The sequence below is a fragment of the Diorhabda carinulata genome, chromosome Y, assembly GCF_026250575.1.
Source record: "Diorhabda carinulata isolate Delta chromosome Y, icDioCari1.1, whole genome shotgun sequence".
NCBI lineage: Eukaryota > Metazoa > Arthropoda > Insecta > Coleoptera > Chrysomelidae > Diorhabda > Diorhabda carinulata.
This window is the reverse complement of record NC_079473.1, coordinates 10,217,565-10,236,793: the sequence shown is the minus strand read 5'-3', so window position 1 is coordinate 10,236,793 and position 19,229 is coordinate 10,217,565.

Sequence of the window (19,229 nt, the reverse complement as noted above, 5' to 3'; positions counted from 1 at the left end):
AGAACAAGTTTTTTTAAATGAAATCGATTCAAACAATGTTAGTTAAAGCTTGATATATGAGTAGGTTCATGATTGAAGTATATACCAAAATTTTCTATAGATCCTTAATTTTTTTCCAGACTCCTAAGAATATTAAGGAATTGTTGGACTCTTTTTTGAGTGTGATGCCTGAGTATTGGTATTATATACTTCATGATAACCAATTAGTACTTGTTTATACTGATCCCTTTAGGGAAACCGAAAAACTTCGCGTTTTTATACAAGATGATTTTTCAATAATGGTAACTATATGTTCTTTATAACTCCAGCTTTACGGTCGTAATTATTTTTAATCATCAATTTGTATTTGAAGTAATAGTAATTGTTTTATAATGGTTTTTTCTTAGGTTTTATTCAAGAAGAAAAGACAACTCAGCTTAAACTTGAAAGTTACTACTTCTGCAGATCTTTCTAAGCTTCTTGAAGAAGTGAAGCGAACACCCGTTTGTGAAGGAACAGGAATTGAAGAAACGAGGTAAAGTATAGACTTGAAATTTTTAGCTGCTCAACCAATAAAGATCAACACTCTAATGTTTTATTGTAAATAGTAAACACAAATAATATTAATGCAATATTTTTGTAGCGTCTCTGGAAATTGTCCCGGTCTCATTCTGAACAATTATAAACGGCTACCTCGGAATCCGAGATGTTTTGCATGCCGCACTCTTCGTGATCGACTCTTCACTAAAGCAGCTACACAGCGTACTGCTGCAAATAAAAAATACAAATCTCAAATACCACTGAAACGACTTAAAAACAAATGTAATCGCTTACAGAAAAAGGTGAACTATCATCGAATGTCTTATTAATTTCAGAACAATGCGAATTTATTCCAAAAACTTTATCTTTAAATCTTCAAGCAAAAAAATGTTTTTTTAAAATTGTACATAATATTATTTCTCTACGCTAAAGCTATATATAGAACATATATGTAGGTGTATCAATTGTTCATATGAATTAAATTGCATAATTAAATATGCAATCGGAATTTCCACAAATATAAATGTTTGCTTACAACGCAAAGTGTAAGCTTTATTTGAGCCTGCAAATTTTAAATCACAGGATACTCTAATAATTTTTAAGTATATTTTAAATTTTCAATGAAGATGAATTTATGTATCCCATCAATCGGTTATTGATTGATGAGATAAAATTTGTTTTTCATAAATTTCTTTTCATTGGTGCATGCATTTGGGAACTTGTCAAGCTTCTGTAAATAGCATAACAAGGTATTGCCAATTAATAAGTATAATAACAAACAGCCAATTTAAGTTACAATCTTAAAAAAAATGACAAGATTTTTGACAATTCAAAATTAAGTTTCATTTATTTATCGCGGTTACCATTTTTTTCAGACCAAAAAATTACGTTCTGTTGTAAAAACTATAAAGGATAAATACACACAGATAAGTGATAAATCTTTCCAAAGAAGAATTCAATCATTAGATGAATCTGGGCGACTTGTGGTTACTACTTTTTTTGAGATGGCTAAAAAAAGTAATTCTAAAGGTCGTCGATATAAGCTTGAATGGATATACGAATGTTTATTAATACGATTCAAAAGCAGTAGCTTGTATGAAATGTTGAGGAAAAGAAAGATACTACCGTTGCCAACAAAATCAACCCTTGATAAATACATAAGGAGGTTAAATAGTTCAGCATATGGATTTCAATCTGCTTTATTTGAGTGTATGAAAAAAAGGGGTGAGAATATGCCATTATCTGATCGAAGTGGAGAATTAGTTATTGATGAGATGCAATTAGCTTCGGGCGTTTCATTCAATACAAATACTAAAGATTTTATAGGATTGGTGAACCTTGGTGATCACACACCTGATAATTTAAAAAATACAGTAAGAGATCATGCGCTAGTTTTTCAATTTGTGCCATTCAAAGGAGGAAAATCTCAAGCTCTAGCTTGTTTTATCAGTAAAAATGCGGTGACCAGTCAAATTCTGCAAAAATTAATTTTAGAATGTTAATGTATTATTCTTTTGAGTAATGCTGGATTCCATGTGGATGCAGTTACAAGTGATGGAGCACAAGGGAATCGTGCTGTGTGGAAGATTTTTGGAATTGACGAGAAGAAGCTCAGTTGTCCTCATCCATGTGATGAAAAAAAAAAGTTATGGATGATTTCTGATTTTGCGCATCTCATTAAATGCTTCCGTAATAGCTTGATGGAGAAGGAAGCTTTTGTGGTAACACAAATAGTATTAGTAGATTTATTTATAGAAACCATGCTTACTCAACAGCAACGAATTTTAAAATGTATTAATTTATTATTACATGGTTTATAGACGCCTTATGGTACAGTTAAAAAGAGTCATTGGAAAGCAGTACTAAATGGTGAAAATTATCAGGGTGCGAATCTAAAAATTGCTCATAAATTAACTCCAACCCATTTAGATCCCGTTGGATACCAAAAAATGAGAGTTTCCTTATCATATATTATAAATTTTTTTTATTCATTATCATTTACTGAATTTGAGTGTATGTGTATTATAAATCAAAAAAAAACTTCCCTGCACTTGTCGTAAGAGAAATAACAAAAATAAATAAACTTAATGAATATAGTTTGATAATTAACAATGGTTGGGTTTCATTATTCTTTGGTTTCAGTAGTATTTTTTTTTTCTGGTTTTTTTTTGGTAGTTACATACGTTATAACATATTTATTATTGAAGTTTACTAAATCGAAAATATATATACTTGAAGAAACTCATACATATAAACTAATATATATTATTAATTCGCAGGCTATAACAGATTTTTTAGATTTTTTGGTAGAATGGGAGTCTGGTATGGAAATTTTAGGGGATTCAATGCCTTTTTCTGAAAGTACATTAGTGGGTTTTAAAGTAACACTAGCTTCAACACTTGAAATAACTGATATGATGCATAATGAGTGTGGCTTTGAGTACTTTATGACATCTCGTCTATCACAGGATTATCTGGAGGTAATAAAGATTTTGTAATTACTTAGAAATATTGTAAGCATTTATTATATTTGTATCTATTTCAATTTCAGCAACTTTTTTCAATAATGAGGTACAGCTGTGGATCTAACGAGCACCCAGACGCGAAATTGTTTTTGCAAGTTTTCAGATTATTCTGTCTGTTTTCGCTAATTCGACCACCTAAAGGTAGCAATGTGACCGGAGTTGAATTGCTTCAAAGTTTTATTCAGAATAAAGACACTATAAAAGCTTCAAAAAAAACTCATGAAGAGTGGATTCTTAAACTCGATGAAGCTTTGGAAAATTGTGCTTTGCCAGGTGACCAGGTTCTTATGTATGGAAATGAACAGGGTCAAAAAGAAGCAAGAAGTGATAATGATAACTCCAAAGATTTGAACCAAATTAATTTACCTAAGACTGTTCGAGAGAATGAAGACAAGCTCATAGATCATGACTATAATGTAACTTATACTAGTGAACAAGTATTAGCATATTTGGCTGGCTATGTGTCCCGTAAAATGAAAAAAAAAATACGAATTCTGCAAAAATTGTTTTGATTCTTTATCTTCGGCTGGATCGGTAGATGAGAATCAACAAAATGAATTAATCAACGAACTGTCCTTGTATGGCATATCCCAGTCAGGGATTGTTTGAATTAACTCGCCGGTTAGAAAATACAGTTTTGGATGTTGTTGGGAAAAAGGGAATTGAAGGGAATACTATACAAATGATTTTTGATCGAATTACTCAAATTCAATTGCCCAAAATTGGTTGCCACGAACATTCTCTATTGTTAACAAGAGAGATTATTTATTATTTAACCATGAGAGGACATTTCTTCGCCAAAACATTGAACAAGGAGTATATAGGGAAAAAAAAATAAAAGTAAAATGTATAAGAAATTATCAAAGTTGTGACTGACGTTTGATTATATTCATGTGAAAAGCTGTGCAATCCTTAATATCTTATTAGATTTTTATTTTTTATTGATATATTTCTGTACCTGCTTGCATAAGCTAATTACCAATGATATTTTAACAAAACTATAATTATTATATTTGTTGCGGATAGAGTTCAATATTTTATTTCTATGAACCAAAATGTTTTATTTTCAATTATTTTATTATTCTTATTGATATTTTTATATGACTATAACTATTATATTAGTGGCTAATGAAGTTCAATATTTTATTTTTATGAACCGAAATATATTTTTTTATTATTCTATTATTTTTATTGATCTAATTATATCGCTATAATTATTATATTAGTTACGGATAAAATTCAATATTTTATTTTAATCAACCAAAATGTTTTTTTTATACTATTTCATTATTGTTACATGATTCTACTTTTTTTTCATATTAGAATATATGTATTATCTAAACCAAATAAATAGCTAAATAATAAAGTTAATTTAACGAGATTCTGTTTTGTTAATCGTTTCATTATTTTAATACTAGTAATTTCATTATCACGGTGCATTATTTAAAGCATTACTATACAGTTATTTTCAAATCAGCGCGTAAAATTCAAGCGAATACCCTCTATAATCAGCGCCACCTATTTTCCCATCAAAAATCAGCTCACATTTTTTAACCCAGAGATGTTCCTCCTTCTCTACACTCCATAATATCGCCTATCGTTATTGATTTTTAAATATCTCGAAGATTTAATTACAGATAAAGAAATAAAACGGACAAAAAGGATTGGATGGACGACTGATGGTTCTCGTGCTATGAACTGAAAGTTGTACTTTCATTAAGTCACGGCCTAAGCAATCCCGACTTTTTGCTATTCTGTGTGATGAAATGAGAAGTGATCACAAAGTATTCCTGCTTCATTGTGAAGTACGGTGGCTATCAAGAGATAAAGTGCTGTCAAGATTGTTCAAGCTTCTTAAGGAATTATTATTGTTTTTGTTGGAAAATCACAATAGGTCAGAAATTTTTCTTTTTGATTTCCTTATTTCCTGTTCCTTGTTGTCCTCAATATTATTTCACACTTCTCACTTTATTGTTTCTTGTTCTTTGTTTTCAACATCATTTTCCTCATCTTGGCTCTACTTCACATTACTTTAATCTTGTTTTGACATCTGGTTTCTTCATTATCTTTTAATATCCTAGTTATTATTTTTATATCGTGTATTTCAATTTTATTCCAGAGCCGATATCCATTCGAGTATGCTATCACCTGAAGTTTTCTTTTTAACATTCTGTGCGATAAAATGAATGAAAGTGCTGTCAAGATTTTTTGAGCTTGTTAATGAATTATGATTGTTTTTGTTGTAAAATGACGCGATGGGGCATAATTTTATCTTTCTCATTTCCTTATTTCTTGTTCTTTCTTCATTTTACACTTTTGACTTTTCTGTTTCATGTTTTTTGTTTTCAGCATCATTTTCCTCATCATGGCTCTTCTTCATATAATACATTTATCTTGTTTTTGACTTAAATTGACTAATAATTATAATAAATAAGCATATCCTCATTAAAAACCTATATGTCTATAGTAAATAAAACTAGTATTTGATATTATTTCATTCAAACATTCTATGTTAGATAAATCAAAAGCATAAACGAATACAGTTACATAGCAATGTTGCCTAGTTTATATTTTTTCATAAACATTCTCGCCAAAATTATATTCTTCATCTTTGTTTAGATCAATTGTGGAGAATATTGTCAATTATCCAAATTGAGTGGAAACTAGAGCCAGATTCTCATTGGTTTTTAATAATATTACGATGTATAAATAAATATTTTTGGAACGTAACATGCATCCAGATAATAAACAAATAAATTATAAAATCTGACAACATTGAGGTTTACTGTAAGTTGGCTTCAATTATATTCAAACATGTCAGCTGGGTTCATCTTTTTTATTCGTCCAAGGCCAAAGTAAACCAAAGTTCCAAACAAAAGAACTTCGGAATTCATTTTAATGATAGGAACGGAATTTGTATCTAGTTGTAAAACTTACTTATAATCAAGTTTTATACGTGAAGATTAGGTGAATACAGTTTAAGTAATGAAGTAAATTTTGATTGAAAATGTATATATTTATTAAATTTGGATTCTTATAATAGGTATGTACAATTATTCACATTTTCTACACCTTTAACTAAGTAATTTGATATTGCATGTCGTATTCTTTCATCTGATTTTGCCATCATAATCATCATCTTATTGATGTCAGAGTTTTGAACTTAATATACCTATACGTACTTGAGTATTTGAAAATGCTCACGGACACACCACAATGTTTTATGTTGATGAATATGATTTAAACAAGCTAAATGCTTTTAAGACGTTGGCAAGTATTTGAATATCTTTTTTATTAACAAGTTCTACACTCCATAGGCGATATGAAGCAATTGTAGCTTGTCTATTTTTCTCACCAGAAATTGATGTTTTCATTATCGAGTTTGACTTTAAGAATTTTTTTTCTTCGTACCGAAAGAAATACATATGTTTTTTTTTGTGAATATCTTTACAGTTTTGCATTGAGTTGTTTATTATTATAAATTATTAATAAATGAATTTTGTCTTATCATATCACTTGTTTTTAAATAAGAACTTTCAAGGCACTTACCATTTAACCAATCTAATCACTTTATACAAATTAAACATTATATTTGCAAATCGAACTAAACGAGTTATGGAGAAATGTCCTGAAAAGTTCTGGTTGTATGTGACTTGGTTGAGATATTATAGACTATAATGGAGACTAGCTAAAACGTTCAAATAAGATGTGAGAATGCTTATCGTTTGAAACGTAAATGAAAATTATGGAATAAACGTTTGATTGAATTGCATAGTGACAAATTGAGAATAGTCAAATAAGCATTAAAAAAACGAATGGCAATACCAATACTGACTGAATTCCAGATCAGATAATAGTTCGAATGGCTAATGAAGATGATAATAGAAAACAAAAGGGGAAAAGTGATAATTATTTCATTATATTTTCACTATTATACTGCCGGTTTCGATGTTCTCCTCTGGTTTCTATGTGATTTGTATAAAACAAACAAACAAACAAAATATTACTGCGTATAATTTGATATCAGATGGTTATTTGATTGAATTAGTAACTCACTAAAGGTATTGAACAAAAGGGATGAGGTGATTTATAAGATATCAACTGTTTTTGGTATTTGTAATAACTGCAAATTATCAAAGGATTATTTCTTAAAGAAAAGACTATCATAACTCTGACTGAATTAGAACAACTTTCAAATTCAATGGTAAGTTCAATAATTACTCATCTTGTACTGGATACTGTGAACAATTTGAAATTATTATTATTATAATTATTTTCTAGTTTACGCTCTTTGAAAAATAGCAAATGAATGCTCTCAAATTTTTTCGATAATAATATAATGAGACTTGTATAGAAGTGCTTTTGTTACTTGCCATTTTTCTTGATTAAAAAGTTTCTTATAATGAAAAATCACATTATTAACAGAAGTTAATTTGAAATTAGAATTTTCTCTATATAGAAAAATTGTTTCTGATTTGGTATAATTGTGTTCGTTTCTATAATTGATCTTCACACAGATGTTTTTGTAATCCATTTACTTAACACACTTTATCTGTCTTGATTAAACTTTTCAATGAATATGTAACTAACTCCTAATTTTGATGTAAGGACAAAAATAATTATTGAAAAATGTGAAGTTATTTTGGTTTTCTAGAAAATCCCAGTGTAACAGATTTTGTATAGAAATTTTAAAACTTTTCAGGTCGGTCTGGTGAAAACATCCAAAACTACCAACATGGATTTTTAAATATAGTTATAGAATTGTTGATGCCATTGAATTTAAAGATAATTTGTCAGTTTTTGATTTACAAAAGCTTTTGAAATTTTTAAAGATTTATACATCATAGAAATGCATAACTCAATAAATAACTTGATATTAATGAAGATGCAAGAGCCAGGAAGTGTAGAAAAAGTGAGAAAATTTGTTGATTTAAGTCCAAATTCAGAATCAAATAACAATACTGAAGTGAATGTAGTGGAAAAGCCAGTCTTTCATCAAGTAGATTTGAGGATGAAAATACCATTTTTAAATATAGTAATTTCTAAATTTGTTTGTAGGAAAATGTTGCATCTGGTGATCTGATAGAAAAAACCAATCGCAATCAAGCAGAATCAAAAAATGGAGATATAATGTTTTGGATAGGCTTAGAAGAGGAAGAATATACTTTTGAGGACACACCGTTACTGAAATTTTAAAATATAAGGATACAGAATAAAATAAAAAAGTGGCAGAATGAATAATAAATGAAATGAGTGATTCTTGAACTACTGTGAATTTTGAAAATACTCCATCTATTAGTATAACAACCAATGATATGAGTAGTTCAATTGAACTCCACCAAATTGGACATGAACGCTGATTCTTCACAATTACAACCAGATTTTGTGAAATTAGAATAAAACAATTGGATGACCTATGGAAACTAGAGTTCGAAATAAACTTTGATTAGATCCCGGAATTTAAATTTCCAAGATAGTGAATATTCATATCGTTATATTTGTAATTTGGATTGTAAATAAAGTGAATTTGACTTATTTTGTATAGTTATTGATGTCTTATACCTTGTTATTTTCAAACTAAAACTATTTAGATGATGTTTTTGTTTGCCAATGAACACGAGAATTTTTCAGAAAATGGGAAAGTTTTGAAATTATAAAAAAGAAAAAAAAAAAGATCGTTTTAGCTCCACAAAATGTTATTAGTTTTTCAACTAGAAATATTCAGGCAATTTAAAACAAAATTTGTCCAGTCTAAACAAATAGGCCCCGTAAGGGTTCGTATTTCTATATCAAAATGAATCATTTATTGAGATCTCTCTGTGGTAAAGCATTGTCGGCCGAATATAGAAACACCCTGTATTTACTAAGTTATATATAGATTATGTAAATTCCAAAGATAATAATCTTGATGTATTTACTCAACCTCTAGACAGAACTAAATTTGTTTATTTCAAAGAAGTTCTGTGTATATTTTAGGATTTAGCTTTACTTCGTTTGTTTTATATGTATGTTTTAATACAATTTCAATGTTGTTCTATTTTATACTGTTCACTCCTTTATTGTATAAGCAGCTTGAAATTGTTATCACTATCGACTTGGGCTTCCCTGTGGTGGTTAGGTTAGGCTAGGTTAGGTTTTTGTTCCAAATGGAATTGGGCATCAAATTGACGGCAAGGAGCATAAAAATGATTGGTTCGGCAGAAAAACGCGTTAATCATGGAGTTATTCATATTTATGACGTTTTAATAAAAATATAATTGAATTTTTTTCAGAAATTTAAGAAAAAGGCATGAAACTGTTGAAATTAGGCATAAAAAATAATTTGCATAAAATTAATAAAAAAAAATGGTATTTTAACAAACTTTATTGAGAAAATCAACAAATTTTTATCAAAAATTAGGACGAGAATTTTTCCTTGAAATCACGATACCATCACTCAAAAGTATCTTTCTGGTATTCTCCTCATATTTCGTCCTCCTTCTCTTCTTCATCCTCCTCCTCTACTTCTTGCTCCTGTTCTTTTCTTCTTCGTAGTCTTCCACCGAAGATTCCGTCTCATCACCCAACTTCGCGCGTTTCTTCTGTTTATCGCCTCCATCCTCACTCGCGTATCTCTGTCTCCTCGTCTTTCTCGAAGATTTCGCATATCTATATATGAAATTGTACTTTTTCAGTCTGTAGAGCAGCTTCATTTCGATGGCTTCTTTAGCCTGTTTGACGGCTACGTCCATCCTGAATTTGAGTTTATTGAATTTAACGTTCAGCTCAAGGTAATTGTAGATATTTTTCAAGAACGGTTTCAAATTTTCGGCCTTCACCCAAGATCTAGTCATCGCGTCGGAACCGAAAAATGTCACATGGTAGTGCGTCTGAAAATAATCGTTATCCGTCAATACACAGTGTGACTAATTCCATAGATCGAATACCTTGTGTCGTTTCAAGAATTTTATCGAAATATATTACGAAAAAAAATCGATTAATCACCCTGTATATGTATATGTATAATCGCACTCTATTTAAGGTAACTTGAAATTTATTTCGATTTTCACTCCAAATGAAATATTGGAATAAGTAAAAAAATCACCCTGCATGTAAGGTAACTTAATAATTTCGATATTAAAACAAAATCATCTTGTACGTGACATAAACTAAAAAAATGGTATGGTACAACACTAATCTAATGAAAGTGACCAAGAGAAATATTAGACTTACCGGTTCTAAGGAATCTTTCAAGCAAAAATAATTCTCGATATCAGGATCTTCCACCATAGCCGGCCACCATAGATAACCTTCGATTTTCGCCTAGACGATGCTACCCGCGTTATATTTATTAAATATCACCAGCTCCTTTTCTTTATCGTCGATCGATTCTTCTTTGATTTCGCATCTATTATACCTCCTATCTGGATTCATCCAACAATACCATTTGTCAGATAGATCCAGGGGATCTTTCACGTTGGGCAGGTATCTATACTTGTCGCAAGAGTCGCAATACACGTAGAGACCGACCTTTCTAAATTCTTGAAGTGAATTCATTTTCTCGTAGAAGCTCTCGTTCGAAAAGTTCATATGTTCCTCCTCTTTCACATCTTTTCTGTTTAGAACTTCCTTGGAATTGGCGTCGCTACAGTTCATTGGTGGTGACGAATCGAACTTATCTGCAGGAGTCACTATGATCTTCTTACCGTTAGCATCTTTTTCCTCCTTTGGGGCTTGGAACGATACCGTTAAGTTTTGGTCTTGATAAGTTTGTTTTTTCTTCTCCTTAACCAACTTCAACCAGTTATTGAACTTTGTCACTACCAAATTTTTGTAATACAAATTGATTTCTTTACTCAAAGACGACGGTATTTTGAAACTTCTATAATTTTAATATACAAATAACACTTATTAACCGTCTTACTTTCATTCACTTAAAAAAATATTTCTGACAATTGTTGACTTTTGAAATTCAAACACTTTCAAATGTTTATCTCGTTAACTAGTCGAAATCATCAATTGATGATATCTTTACATATCGGAAATAAAAAAAAATAAAAAAAAAACGATTTTTCGCGTTGTACATCACGAAACAAAACCGCTCTAGTTACGATGATTTAACTATCTGAAACAAATAAAATGAAAATATGTAGACATATACGTAATACCAACTGTCCATTAGGAGAATTACCTATATCAGTAATAATAGTATTACCATTGTATAAAGAATATTCTTTATACAATGGTATTACAGTATATATTTTACAACGTTGCCTACAGTATTTTTTGTATTAAAAGGGAAAACGGCAACAAACTATTATGTTTTGTGAAGTTGACTTCTAGTGTGATTAGACAGTTTAGGTTATTGCGTATCTGTCATTTATATTAAGTTATAACAATAAAAAGGATATTTTTATTTTAATAATACTAAAAACAACAAGTTATGGGTCCGAAACTTTTCACTGTATAAATAAATAATTCGGATTACGAAACTAAAAACGAAAATTCATTAGAACAAAAAACTCTTTTCTGGAAACTGTATAATAAGTGGAATAACTTTAAAAGCATATAGAATTATGGACTTTGTTATAAACCGCATAGGTACCGAGTAGTATTCATGATTATGAATATATAAAAACATACATTTGTCAACACATATTATGAGCTGTACTGGTAAATAATACGGAAATATTTGAAAAATTGTCTAAGCTGTATGAAGGACATACAGAACAATTAAAAGGTAAGGTCACTCAAAAATTTTTCAGCTATACTTATAAGAGAAATGACAATCAATATATCTGTATTCATAAGCGATAATAATAACCACAATGAGAGGCGATGAGTACACATTTAAAAAACTAGAAGATCAAAGCATGATGAAATCTGCAAAATGTGACATAAGCTTAAAAGGTATTGGAAACATACATTTTGAGGAATGCTTTCTTCAGATTGTTATAATATTTTCACTGGAACACAAAACTTAAGTCTCAGACTGGATAATAGAATACATAAAAAGGGTTGAAACTAAATTTGATACAAAAGTTCATTAAGTAAGATTGGAAATGATGGAGAATATACGAGTAAACGAATGAAAGAATATATGAAAAAATGAGGTACTATTCTTGATTATACTTCAGCAAACTTTCCATACCCAATAAAAAATTTTTTTTTTATATATAACAGTTGCCGTAAATATTATATCACCTCATTAAATAACTTAAATGTATATATGATAGTAACCGTAATATTTCTGTTACTCGTATAAACCCCTTAAAGAGCTTAAATGGGGAGTATATAAAGGTTACGGAAAACTTAGGTTAGTAACGCTATATAAACTTAGGTGTTTTAACCATAAGTAACGGAAACATTTTGGCAACCACTTATAAAACTACTTAAAAATCCACGGTTGGAGCCTTTTAGTGGTCAAATGTAGCGGTATATATGTTACTGTTACCCTTATAAACATTGCCTATAATGGTTTTGATAATATTTCTGTTACTCTTCTCCCTATCAAATATATGTTTTCTCTCACTTGGACTTGTTAACTTTATTACATCACTCTTTTTCTTATTGGGTTATTATCAGCAAAATAAAAATTTATAAGATGGCAGATAAATATATATTATATACACGTTACCTATAATTCCGTATAAAATTTATCTTAATTAGGCGTTTTTAGCATTGCACTGACTTAAATTTCAAGAGGGAAACGGTTTTTACTGCTAACATGGACAAGATGCCTTGAAAAAACGCACGGGCCTTTCAAATATCCAACAATAAATAATTTTATTTCATAAAAAAAAATTATTTTTCATTTTATTTTTAACATAGATGCTAAATAATGTGGCCAAAGATATTCATATAACCAGCATTTAACAAGGCGATATTAATTTTGGATTCCATGTTGTTCATATATGTTTAATTTTCGTTTTTTGAAGGCATAATGAATCGTCCCTTTTCATTTAAGTAAACAAACATGGCGAAATCATTGTATAGTAATTTTACAAATAATGGAAACCTAAAAATCACTTGTGATCTTATATAACCGATAGTAATGATAGGTAACTTTGTGGGTTATATAGTAGTGTAGTAGTGTTTAAAGTTACTAGTAGTGTTAAAATAAAACTTAAAACCTCCAAGGATCTCGTATATAATTAAAATAGTCTAAGAGCCCGTGAACCCCAGACCTTCGTTATTTTATAAAAGCTGAAAGTTTGTCAGCGCATGCTCCCTACACAGGTAAGAACGATGGACTATTATGAAGTTTGGGTTACCGTGGCTTTGGCAGGTAAACGGTACTAAAAGTGTGTAAAATACCGATCTAAATTCATCAAATAATAAAGTGTGATTTTTTGGTATTACCTTCAGAATATTATTAAAAATCACGTTATTGATTGCCAGACACTTAACATCGTGGCAACCCCTTGCCAGACACCCTTAATGTTCATGAAATTATAATTCTACTTATGTTATAGTATAAAAGCTGATTTTTATATATAATACTTAGGTAATAATTAGATGATGTTTCCTCATCAGCCAGACATTTTTGATAGTTCCCAACCCCTTGCCAGACAATGATATAGGATCGCTGAGGAGCGAGCGCGAGACAGTATATGTATGGTGGGTGCTAGTGAGATGGCGAGATAGGTCTATTGCGATCCCTCCCTGCGCAGTTGTTATTTCTACTGCGTACATGTATTGTTTAGTTCTTATTACATGTTCACATCAGCTAAAATAATCTTATATGCTATCTTCAAGTATTATTAATTGAATAGTTATTATAAATTTACAACATAAAATATTTCGAATATATACAGACTATAAAGTATATTCAATATATTATTAGTGTATGATACGTACATTATATGCTTACAATTTGTTTATGTGATTTTTTAAATGAAAGTGATTTTGTTTAAAAAATTAAGTCATGGGTGATATATTAATTTGTGTTATTTGTAAGAAAAGTAGTGGTAAAATAATATTATTTTCTGACGAGACATTGAAAAAATGTAAATTAATTTTAAAATTGCGAAAAAAACAACCTTAAATATAATAACATCATTCTTCCACGTGAATATACAGAGAGTGGTTATCACAGGGAATGTTACAAATCATTCACGGGGCTGATGAAAAAATATTTTACCCCAGAACCTAAAAATTCTAAAAAGACTGTTGAAACAGAGCAAGAAAAAGAGCCATCTAAAGACGTAAATATATCAACAGACGATTCAATACCAGGTTCATCGCATTTGTCTGAGTTAACTGTATCACACCCGACTTCAGCTTCTCAATCAACAGAACTTCAACCTTGAAGAAGTGAGTGAAAATGCTAATGCAACCACAGAAGTAAATAGTTCGATTCAAAGTGATACCAGTGTTGATATAAGTAAAAAAATTTGTTTATTTTGCAATAAAAAAAAGAGATAAGTGAGATCAAAAATGCTTCCACTCCATGAAGGTGATAAAAACCAATTTCAGTCTCGTATAATGTCTAGCATTGAAAATCAAAAAGAGTATAATGAGTTGTTAAGTAGATTGGAAAGTATTGCAAGTCCGAAAATATACTATCACACTGAGTGTAGGATTCATTTTAATAATAAAATATCTTCATTGGCCAAAATATCTGTTCAAAGTGATTGTCATCATTATCGAGAGTACCACCAAGAATCTTTCAATGAAATTTGTAGCATCATAGAAGAAGATATTATCAACAATGGCCGCTGTCATTTATTGATTCATTTACATGAATTATATACTGATTCATTGGAGAGAATGTATGCAGAGAATTCCATTGAAATGGATATTACTTTTACTGCACACCACCTATAAGAAAAAAATTGATAAGGAAGTTTTCCAAAAATGTTAAATTCTTTACAATCTGGAATAAAAAAATAATAGCACCCAATTATATGAAGACGATTGACGAAACAGTATTGAACAACATAAAATCTGAAAATATTATCCAAAAAGCGGCAAAAAAGAAAAAATTACCATCTAAAAATCTTTCAGCGCAGCATTTAATTGCAGGTGAAGCTTCTATACCGCAAGAATTATTTGATTTTTATTCTACTCTCATAGGTGGTTCTAGACAGAAACGAAAAAGTGGCTTAAAATGTATTCGTCAAGTACAATCTTACTGTCAAGATATTATTTATACAATTCATAATGGTCAAGTCAAGACATCTAAGCATATCACGCTGGGTATGACTCTGAAGAGTTTAACAAGTAGCAGAAAAATTGTAGATATAGTCAACAGATATGGTCATTGTATCAGCTATCAAAGTGTCGAAGAACTTGAAACAGAAACAACCTATGCTTCCATTGAAAAGTCAAATTTATGCCCCGAAAAAATTAAAAAAACACCTGAACTTTGTACTGGACTGGCTTATGATAATTTTGACCGCTTTGTTGAAACTACTAGTGGGAAGGACACTTTACATGACACCGTCGGAATTATTTATCAGAACATCGAATTCAATACATCTGGGGGAATCTGAAATATCCGAGGCACCAGTTCCCACTAGTAGAGACAATTCACCACAGAAGAGGAAAAGGAGACGAAGAACTTTTGAGGCAATAGCTTCAGAAGAAATTCCCTATCTAAAAAAACCAAAAATGACAAGTAATTTGCAGATAACTGCTGATGAAATTGAACATATACTCCCTAATAATTTACAATTGTATACAGAAATTGATAATATCTGGATTATTAGTCATGCACTAGAATTACCTGATATTCCAATGTGGGTTGGTTTTAACTGTAAGATTCATGATATTGAAACTTGCAAACAACACAAATCTTATTTGACTCCGATAAATGCCTCACCAACAAGTAATTCTGTAGTATTAGAAACCATGCAACAAAGTAAGAAAATTGCTGAAGAGTTAAATCAATCATCCATTCAAGTAACATATGACTTGGCTATAGCCAAAGTCGCTCTACAAATTCAAGCATCGGAAAAACCTACATATGACAATTTATTTATACATTTAGGACCGTTTCACATCATGATGGCTTATTTCAAGGCAGTTGGTAAGGTGATCAGTGACTGTGGACTAACAAATATAATGGTGGAAAGTGGCTTATTGACGAATGGTTCAGTGAATGGATTTCTTGACGGCAAGCATTTCAATCGCTGCAAAAGACTGCACCCTTTGGTGACATTAGGATTAGAAATATTACATTTTAAATATTTTCTGGAAATGAGTAACACGTCCGTAACAGATGATATGATTGAAGAACTTCACCGTCTACAAAACTGTAAAATATCATCATTTAACATAGAACATGAAGAGCTGAAAGAATTGATCAATAATTACTGTGTTTATAAACAACGAAGTCTCAATGGCGAGTATGGAAAGACTCAACAATTTTATGTAATTTATATTAATCTCATCAATCATTACCTACAACTATCACGAAGCATACGTGTTGGAGACTTCGAACTTTTCAAGTCAGTTTTACCTAAAATAACAAATTTATTTTTTATCTGTAATCAACAGAATTATGCTCGATGGACCGTGAAATATGTTGATAACTTGATAAAAGTAGCAGATACCCATCCTGATTTATTTGAAGGATTTCAACAGGGTTACTTTGGCATTAAAAGGACAACTAAGCCATTTTCAAGGCAACCCATTGATCTGGTTTTAGAGCAAACTATCAATGCAGATGCTGCACGAAGGCTTACAGGTGTTATACACTTTACTAATTCAATTTCAGCCCGTCAACGGTGTGCTCGAAACCATGATGTAAGATCGACAGTAATTAGTTGCGTTTACCAAGAATTGGGACTACAAACTCACCAAGATGTTTCTTCGGATTTGAATAAGCATAATATTCAGAAAAATATTAAAAATCTAAAGAAATTTCTTAAAACATTTGAACAGTTTCTTAATCCCTTCAGCTCGGACGTACCAAAAGATCATTTAATAAATATTTCATCTGGTAAAGCTGCATCAGAACTGGTAGAGTCATTTCTTCTTAATATTGAAAAAAATGGTGATTGTCTTCGGAATACGTTTGTTTCTGAATGTCATACGGACATTAGTCGATTTGAAAAATCTATTAAAAGAACAGCTCTTAATAATTTTTCAAAAGATTTGGAAAAAAAGAAGAAAATTAAAATCGGTGGTGCAATTGAAGAGGTAAAAATTCAACGAGATTTGTTTGGTCGTATGCTGGGGATCTCAATGGATTACAATGTGGATATCTCAAAAATTTTATCATACCCAATCACTGATGTGCCTTTATCTATGTGTCATGTATATGGTATTATTTGTAAGACGGATAAATCTGCCTTAATGAAGTGTTTGGAGAAGGAGGTCCAGCATCAGGCACCATCTACTGTAGATGTCGTAATAATTGATGGTTTTTTTTATTACACACCATGAGAAATGTTCCAAACAAGTTTGGAGGCATTTCTAAGAAAATGTTGCAAATGGTCACCAAGTTCGAAGCGCTAAGAATTGACGTTATTTTTGATCAATACCTGACTCCATCGATCAAAGATTACGAACATTCTCAGTGATTAGAATCAGCTACACCATAACTGGACCTGATCAAACACGTCCGAGTGATTTTGCGAAAGAATTCAAAAATTCAAATTTCAAACAAGCTCTGGTGGATTTTTTATGCTAGCAGTCTGCCACCATGTAAATCCGAGCTGCTACAACAATTTCTGCGAGCCAACTATGTGTCTAGCATTTGGAAGAATGCAAATCAGCAAATTCCAACAATTTATCAACCCGAGAATAATGGTTGGGTTCTCGAAGATAATCAGTACCATTTTAAATGGTTCAAAGGTGATCAGTTGCCAAATTTCGTCAGAGATTAACTGAAAACTATCTCATTAACTTTTTCATATTTCTACAGAAACTGACGAAGAAGAAGAAGACGACGATATGGAATGGACTAACAGTGACGAAGAAAATGATAACATTGATTATTATGATGATAATGAATAAAATAATATTTTCTTTAGTACACTATAATAATAATTTGTAATGTCATCAATCTATTTTTTATGCTTTATAATAACTTGTAATATTATTAATATATTTTAAATTAAATTTTTGAGTATTACTTATTTGGTTTTTTTTTATAATCTGTTATTGAGGGATCGCAAAAGACCTCGCCATCTCACTAGCACCCACCATACATATACTGTCTCGCGCTCGCTCCTCAGCGACCCTATATCATTGTCTGGCAAGGGGTTGGGAACTATCAAAAATGTCTGGCTGATGAGGAAACATCATCTAATTATTACCTAAGTATTATATATAAAAATCAGCTTTTATACTATAACATAAGTAGAATTATAATTTCATGAACATTAGGGGTGTCTGGCAAGGGGTTGCCACGATGTTAAGTGTCTGGCAATCAATAACGTGATTTTTGATAATATTCTGAAGGTAATACCAAAAAATCACACTTTCTTATTTGATGAATTTAGATCGGTATTTGACAATGGTTTAACACATGATATAAAACATAACCTTAATTTAACTAAAAATAAAACGTTTCCTATTAAGAGTATTTAAAGTTTTAAATATTTAAAAAGAGACTCAAATGTCTTATGTATTATGCAGGCTTTTATCCAAACCTGATCCCACTGCATACTAAAAACAATCAGTGCTTTTCGGTGTTAAAAATGAAGATGTATGAGGGTGTACATCAGAGCTTTACTCTACTACCTTCTTAAAAGTGGTTACTTGCATATGCGGATCTCTAAACCTACTGTTCAGTTTCCCCAGTATGCCTGCGGAAAAGTGCGTATCGGCAACGCCGCTTAATAAGAGCTTCTTGGCGAGGCCACCTATTAAAAAAGGTGCGAACAACGAGTGCAAAAAGAGATTCGATTGTTTTCCGTACTGAAACGTGGTAGTTTGTAACGTTATGTTATTAATACAGTTTTGATTATAACCTTAGAAAATATAGCTGATTTTTAGTAGATGTAAAATTGGGTTTGATTTCAAGTAAAAGAATATCAATCCTAAACATTGGTAGCAGAGCGTGGTTTTCCTACTAAAAATCCAAGTAGAATCGAAGTTCGGGGTTATAATTACCACGTGCAAGCATCGAAAACGGTTCCCGGCAGCCGTTGGCGTTCTATATTGTGTGAGCCAGTTGCCCAGTAGAATATTGGACAGTAGACGAAGAGAGAAAAGCGACCAGAAACAAAGTGAGTTCCTATTTAATCTTAT